Below are 8,637 nucleotides of genomic sequence, written 5' to 3'. Positions count from 1 at the left end.
TATCATTAACAACTTCTATACATACACAAAACTACGGACGTCCATGATTTTCCTTTCATTACGACTATCTGAAAAATATTTTGAATTATTACAAGAAGCATTTCTTTGCAATATCAACATCTCTAAAAGCTTCTATAGGTATACGAAGCTACACGTGTCCAACATTTTCGCTTCATAAAAGATATAAATTACAGAAACACACGAAGCAGACCAGGAACAAAGAAGTCGTTACCGAAAGAAGTTCCCTAAACCAAAGCAGCACGACTTGCATAACCGCAGCTCTCCTTTCCCAAACGAAAGAATATTAACCGCGGCGTGCATCGCGATAAATCATACGATCCTCCATAACCAGAACCATTTCGTCCTCGTAATAACACCTTTCCCAACTGAACGCAATTAAATCCGAGACAAAGACACCTCCCTCCCTTCCCAGCAAAGGTACATAAATCGGTCATGGTCGCTAACGAGATCCTTTGTTCGATATATTATATTATCCTTCCTCACGCACCTATATCCATACATTAATATCGACAAGCTTAACAACAGATGAGAAGATGGAAAGAGAGAAACAGAGAAACGGCGTGACGCATTTAACGAGAAACGATCCACGTGCACACAAAGCAAGGGATACTTAATCTTTTTCCTGCCTCCCCACGGATTCTGGTCCGCATGAGACATTACGAGAACAGGGGGCGCCCTTCGAATATTTTCACACTCCCTGTCCTGTCATTGCGAACCCCCTTTTCTCGCACAGCTACCCCCAATCGCGCCTGTTTTGTAACTATTTTCCGCCACCTCGTCGAGCACGCGTGCCCTATAGGATCCATGACTATGCAGGTCGAGTAATATGGGGCTCCACTTGCCGCATCCAGGGGGCCCCCTTTCGTCTTTTTCTCTGCTCAGCCGATGGGATTAACCGAGACGTGGTTAATGGACGAAGGGGGAATATACACGGCACCGGATCCAATTTCTAATTCTACGCTTCGTAGATTTGACGGGTGCACTGTGACGCGTGTATATGTGTGCTTTTCGCTTTTGTTACGATGGATAATGTTGTGAGCGGTGTTTGTTTAGCTTTCCGCTGGATAAGTTGTTTTTTTATGGTATTTTGCAAATTAGGTGTAGATAAAGGGTGAAATTGTTTTTTAAAAGAATTTGTATTTTTAAGTTAGGAGAAGTTTTAATTGTTAGATGGAAGTTTATTATACCTTCTATATTTGCGAGTATCGTAAATCGTCATGAACGCTGTTTGGATAAATATTTTTTTACGGTGTCTTTCAAATTGGGTGGAGATAGAGGTGAAATTGTTTTTTAAGTGGTTGAAGTTTTCATTTTTAAGCTATGAAGCCGTGGAGTTATTAGATGGAAATTTATTATATTTTTTGTATTTACTTCTTTATTACCCTTTTTGTATTTGTAATTTATGATAAGAGTAAATAGGATAAAACCGAAGGCTTAATACATTCTTTGTATTAACAAAAAATCGAAAAATAAAAGAACATTCTAAACTCTAGTAGACGTTTTAAACATTAGTGGACTTTACAAAATCAGACAGCGAAGGATTTTTTTTTTTTAAGAAACTATTTAGAGATACCAAGAAAGATAAAACGTAAATCTCGAAAGCAATTAATTACTAAGTTCTGTCCAAAAGAGCGATCCACGTGTGTACTTGTCGATAAACTTGTGACAGCTAATGCAATATTTAACATTAATGGAGCATTACTAAACGTATTGAGAACCTAAGCGCAACATAACGAGGATAATAGATGGTCGTTGAACTATGTGTAAATTATCGAAATTTCATTACATGAAAACGTTCAAGCTTCCCTTATGAATTAATCCTCTACCTATTGAATATTTCGTAGTATTGCGTTTCGTACTGTCTTCAGTGATTTTAGCTTCAATATTTCAATAACGACGCGTCAACTTTATCATAAGATTGCTCGAGTACTACTTTACGACAACAAGTGACAAGTGGTTAAATAATATAACACAGGTCTAATCCTTGTTACTCGATAACTAGTTAAGCACGAATCTCTTGGCTCCTGATTTAATACATCACGTTCGCCCTCGAACGCAGGGACTCCTTCGTCCTTTTCCCCAGGGTTACGTTTGAGCCTCTTCATTTATATTCATAATAGCTGATATTGGAGTGTCTTAAATCAAAGAGTGACAGCTAACGAGCTTGCCAATTTTCTTGGGAAGCTTGCTTTACGAAAAATGTAATATTATATGAAAACGAAAATAATTCATTCAACACATTGTCAATGAGGTTATATATACATATATACAGTACTTAATTCATTATCTCTTTGGAAATGGCTTTTGAAAATTATTACTATATATTCTGTATCGTTATTTTACAATTGCTGATTAATCATTGCTTTGATAATGACCTAGGTCAATTATTGTACGATAATAACAACAAAATACAATATTTATCGATTCAACAAGTAATGCTATACTTAACAACTTACGCAACTTTATATTGTAATAATTGCATAAATTGGTGCACATAAAGACATTCGTGACCAACCGATAGAATAATGTGAGTAGTATCGCAAAAATTCTTACAACCATTACGCAGCTAAATATAAAAATCAGACGAATAAAATAAACGAAACTAACCAAAATCATCAAAGTATCTATTTCCACATATTTTCACTCCTACTTGCCCTAGGCGCAAGATTTTAAAAACCGCAAATATCAAACACCAAATAAACGATGATCCCTCTGAACCCATTACAACCAGCCAACCCATCAAACCGATGACAGAATTAGCAATTCATAGCTGAATATCCCATCATCGACGTTGACTCAGAGAACGCAAAGGTAGCATCGCGCGATCAATTAAACGGCTGCATTCACAGTACGCGTCCACCCTTTTCGTGCTCTCTCATGCCATCTAAAAGCTGTTTCCCCTTAGAGAGGAGACAAAAGGGCGCTCGATGTTCCTAAAAACACTTGTCCACCGAGAGGGTAACAGGTGCTACCAGCGAGCCTTCTAAACGAAAGAGGAGGCGACCCTTCGTCAGACCGACGAGCCGTGAAAGTCGAGGTTCGTCGCGAGTCTGGCCGCGTGTCTGATCGTCGGGGCGTGTCCTGCTTGTTCCTGCGGGAAGCACAGTGCGTAGGTTCCCTCCGGCGGGACACCACGAGACACGCATATCCCGCAATTATTCAATGAATACATGAATACGAATATTTAACGGGCCAAACGGCCGGCTGCGCCCGGCCAGATGCATAATGCGCCGCTCTCGAGGACGACGCGTGCGATTCGCGTAACTAGAGGTTAAATAATTTCATGGCTCGGTTGAAAGCTCGTTTGGACAGATCTACTCCTCTGCTTCCATCGAGTTACGAGACTGGCTGTTTGCATGCGAAACGAATCGCGTTTTATTCGTTTCTTTCGAGACGACTGCGATGACAATGGAGGACTGATACCAGCTGGTGATTCACAATGGTTTGATGAGGATATAGGTCGATGGAGAAAGCAGAAGGATGGTTCGACTCAACAAGGTACAACGGGTGAGACCGGATTTTGAGCTGATGATGAGAGGCTGTCGTGAGTTTAGGTGAATCTAAGAAGTAGATTTTTATGGTCGGTAGTATCGAAGCGATCTTTAGTGAAATTTTCTTCTAAAAATAAAGGATATTTTCACACACTACGGCAAGTGAAAATAACCATTTTGCTAACAGATATAATTATTAGCAAATATTTTTACTTTGAAGGAGAAAATAAGAGTTTTATTTTAAATAACGGCAGATGAGTTTCTTGCTTTAATAAGCAATGTGTAGCGGCTCATGAGCTACAGTACAATTCAAACCATGTTGTTGTTTTGCCTCGGAGTATCAACATCGTTAGGATATACATAATGTAATAATAAACAAACTCCGGGCAAAACAATGTCGCCGCTACATGCAACCGTCAAACAAAGTCGAATTTAAACTTTCCGGTACTCCCCCGACCAGTATAAATAAACGAACACGATCGTAACATGATCAGTTTTTTAATCTCAGTTTTGAACGATTTGATTAACGATCAATACGCAGTCTTTAGCAAAATAGTTAGTACCGAGCGTCTAATCGAACATTCTTTTAACGACCAGTATTGAGCAATCTACGGCTGACTTTGTATTTGTAAAGATCTAAAATATATTTGTCGGTTTCAACATCGAGTAATCTCGTCATTTAAACTACCACACGACCAACCATCCTCCACAAATGTTTTAAGAAAAGCTTTGTTATACGTTTAACATAAGAAATAACACGTGCTAAGAACTACTTTTCACACTTCCTCGAACTTGAGAAATTTGTTAACGATAAAAAACACACGATTGGGTTATGGTAGTTGTAACATGTTCCAAAGAATGCAATAGGGTTAGGCGTATGCCTAGAAATGTATTAAAAAAAGAAGTACCGTATCAAGTACCATGTTCGTCGTCTTTCTCATGGAAAAATCAGTCATCAACACGAAATGTAGCGGGAAAAAGAGGCAAGTGATCGAATTCGTCGACCGATTCGTTGGGACGAACACGTCTCGGGCCCGATAACATCGAACAACGCTTAATATCGTTTCCAGAGAGCAAAAGACAAAAGCGGCAGCTGCCCCTTCTCACGACGCGCCCTCCGCAAGAGCGCCAAGGACGATCGAAGCAGTTTACGGGGTTGAGGACGCGCGATCGGCCCTCCTAATTCAATCCCGTGGGATAGCGACAGCCCTCCGCGTCTGAACGAACCGTGGCCGCTGGCGAACCGTGAATCAGCACGGGCCTGAATTATCCAGCTCGTTTATCGAGGAAATTGTGTGCTGCGAAAGATGCGTCAAACGTATCATATTGCCGCAACTAGGGTTGTTCTTATTAACCTGAGTATAGGTGTGTATAATTTTGTCTAAAGATTGGAGAGAAAGACTGAATTATAAGTATTGTATCAGTGTTCTCTCTTTTCAACTAAAAATGATGAAAAACTGGTAAATTGTAAAGATAAATTGATTTAATTTGATTTGTTGAAATTGCCTGAATATGCAGGTGTAACTTTTATGGTGTACAAAAATTTCTGCGAGTATATTGTAGTATCGTGGACAAATGGCCTAAGAAATATTGGGTGGACCATAAACAATGTTGCGAGAAAGCCTAGGTGCCGACAGTCGAATAGTTACGCGGAAAAAACGCCTATGTGATCATGGCCACGAACGGTTGCGGAACGCGTACGTAGTGGGTAGTATAAGAAAAGACAAAGGGATGTTTAAAGGAGAAAGACAAATTAACAGTCAGTGTGAATTGAGAAGTCAAATTGTTGTCAGCGTTGTCGAGAAGTGTGCTCCGTGGTGACGGGAGTTGTAAATTAACTATTACATTTAGTTGTCTTAGTTATAGCACATTATTATATTTAGTTCACGTTAAATAACCATCGTTTCCTATTTAATCCATTTTAAATAAAAATAAATAAGTAAAATCCTACAATATGTATAACAAAAAGTTCGTGGAGTATTATTCGTTCTTTTTCGTAGATATATGAAGTCCGTGTCCGTTTGGATATTCTTTATTATTTATATTACATGATAATTTTCTGGCATGCAGAGACGAAGGAGTTTTCTAGTATTAGCAGCGTTATATATAATTACACAATGTCACAAGCTTGATGTTTTAATTAAGAAATAATTTCATTTATAATTAGATTAGCAATCTTTTGGATATTCTCTATTTTCATATATATGTATATGTACATACGTGTCAGTTTGATTATGTTACAATAAATTACACAATATTTGCTGAAAATAATTTACTCCTACCAACTTCTAACTTCGTAATTGTAAAACTTTTTGCTCTCAAATTCATAACCGTGGAAATGTCTGATTTTAATTCAACAATTCGAAAATTTTCTGATTAAGAGGCGACCTAGTTACCAGATTAAACCACAAATGCAATTACCAACTTCATTTAAAAATTACTATTGAAAACAAACTCTGTATACATATATCAGTAGTCCATAAACATCGTCGTACGAGGTGTGAGTTTGCCAATTCCCTTGTTACGCATAGGCATTCGATCGCGATAAATCAGCGTTGCCAGACAACGATCGCGAAACGACTCTTAACCGATCGAAACTGACCCAGATTCTCTAACCGTCGATCGAACCGTAATCTAGCATCGGGAAAATTGCCACGAACCCTCGTCGATTAAGGGGGGTAATAGACACCGTTGTAACCAGTCAGCCTGTCGAGGGCGGATTTGAATTTTCATTCGGCTGTGGCGGATCGCGGAAGTCATATCCTATGCGTGCGAGGCATCCAGTCGAATGTGTCTCGATCGATTCAACGGGAGGCCTCGTAACACAGCGGCATTAATTTCGGCGACGCCGCTTCATTATCATATAGACGAGTGTTTCGTCGAGCGTTATTGGATCTCACGCGTCACACTGGAATGACACACGCACGTGCGTGTACGTGCTTAGGGTAAACGCATGCCTGGCCGTGGCTTCCGGCCAAGGAATAACGATCGCGACGGATACCGTGCTTCGATCGGTCAAAAAGTTAACACGTTAGCCGCTCCTGTGTTACATATTTTACTTTTTCATAATGAATCCAAGGTTTTGTAGTTAGATACAATCCTTTTTCACAGTATATCTAAGTTTGAACCCTTCAATATTTTGACGTGCAACGCTATTACAAAGATATATGACAAAGTCTGGTATGATCGATACCTGTCCTTCTTTGGCAAAGATCTTCTGTTTCATTTCTTATCTGGTAAAATTAAAATCTACAAAACCAAAGCTATCTCATCAATCAGTACTTCCTAATACTTATCATATCCTCCTTCTCACTCCTTAAATTCTTCTTCTAGAAATTCTCCTTCAGTTCACAAACTTATCATTCTCGCGTATCAATCGATTCTCGAACGAGTTACTGTTCCCTATAATAAGCTGAAAGAGTGCGTATCACTATCCATTCGAGAGTTCTTGACAGGAAAGAGTGTGCAGTATGAAAAATGGTCGATGAACACTTGTGTGTGAACACGAATGCCTGTCAAACCTGAGTGTCGCGATGGAAAAGGGCATAGGTTATCAAGCGTTTCGATCAAATTTCCGTCTTCCACATCGGACTTCCGTCCCCTTCTCAAGTCGAGACTACTTACGCGATAGTCTGTCCTTTCGATTTTCCAACCACGAAGCTGTATGTCAGGTTGGACCTTTGGAGAGAGAAAAAAAGAGGAAAAATATCTCACAGAGGGTTTCTTACATTTTCTGAAACCAGTAAGGGAATTGGATATAACACGGAGGACCTGTAACGATAATTCTCAGGCTACGTTTCGAGTGGCTGCCCTTCGAAACGATAACTCTCTGGTCCTAACTCGAATGCACTCAGACTTGGGGACGATAACAACTCGGATGTGACGCAATTTTCACCGAGTATTGGTGAATAAAGAGCTTCAGAAGGTTTCTTCTCCGTGTTTGCATTTTTTTTATTGTCTTATAGATTCTTCGAAGTAATTTAGGCGAACGGGGATCTTGCATTTGAAGTTTTATAAGTTCGATACTTACGAGTAGGATAAAGAAAAGGTGAAGGAAGTTTTCTCATTTAATTCATAAGATCAATTCTTCTCTGGAAAAATGTTTTCCTCTTCTTCATTATTTTATCGTTTCTCGATGTGATTTAGGCGAAAGGTTTTGCATTTAAAGTTTTATAAATTCAGTAGTATGAAGGAGAAATGAATGGAATTTTCTGATATAATTCATTGAACGAATTGTTCTGTACTGTATCTGCAGTAAATTACAAAATATAAAACTTATTCAAAATGAATTACTTTTCATATCATTTGATAGGCATCACTTATAGTATGCTAATAAAAATATGAAATAGGATAAAAATCCGTAATCTAGTTATAAATTATGAAATACACATATATAAACGATTAAAATCTCCGACGATCTGCTTTAAGTCTGTTACGTTGACGAAAAAGGCGTCCAACTTTGCTACATAGAAACTAGCATAGTTCCCGTGGAGATCCTTGCGGTAGAATGTTTCATAGAATTGGCTGGTTCCGCGGCGAAGTTTCGCATCGCCTGGGGCAGACGCAGCCCTGGCGAATCCCATGCAAAATAGCGAACCGACACTATCCTTTGACGCGCTCGCGGCACGTTGCATAATTGAGCGAGCGGAGCGTACGCTTTAACATTTGGCATAGTTATGGTATCGTCGTGTCCTCGAACGGGCCAGAGTTTCTGGGAGACCGTTAATGGAAGCGCGGCCGAAGGATCCGCTGAAACCATATGGAACTTCCCATGTAGAAAATCGGATATCGAAATAAGCATGCTGAAATTTGATTCGTGCTGGCAAACTCCTATAGAGATCATTTAATATGGAAAGAAACTATGATGAGATTTTTGAAAGAATTATGTTTCGAACATTATGCGACGATTGTTCTAGAATTTTGAAAAAATTCTCTTTGGAACAGTTGTAAGAAGTTTATCTAAAATGTTTAATTTAGGGATTTATAAGAACTTTATTTGGAATCCTCGGAGAATTTTGTATAGTAACTTGTGGAAATTTTATTTACGATTTAGTTCAAGGTAATACAAAAATTTTATCGAGAACATCGAAAGAATTTTGTTTGGAATTTCGTAAAAATTCTATTT

General features: G+C 38.9%; 1 long non-coding RNA gene across 1 annotated transcript; it reads left to right on the top strand.

Annotated features, from left to right (window-relative positions):
* The first annotated feature begins 4,135 nt into the window (after nucleotides 1-4,135).
* On the top strand, nucleotides 4,136-5,108 carry LOC139993576 (uncharacterized). The gene is made up of 2 exons (XR_011801411.1): nucleotides 4,136-4,499; nucleotides 4,587-5,108. It is a non-coding gene; the product is annotated as an uncharacterized lncRNA (long non-coding RNA).
* Nucleotides 5,109-8,637: the final 3,529 nt, after the last annotated feature.

The sequence above is a fragment of the Bombus fervidus genome, chromosome 13 (genome assembly GCF_041682495.2).
Source record: "Bombus fervidus isolate BK054 chromosome 13, iyBomFerv1, whole genome shotgun sequence".
Taxonomy (NCBI): domain Eukaryota; kingdom Metazoa; phylum Arthropoda; class Insecta; order Hymenoptera; family Apidae; genus Bombus; species Bombus fervidus.
This window is presented reverse-complemented; position numbering and strand designations above follow the sequence as displayed.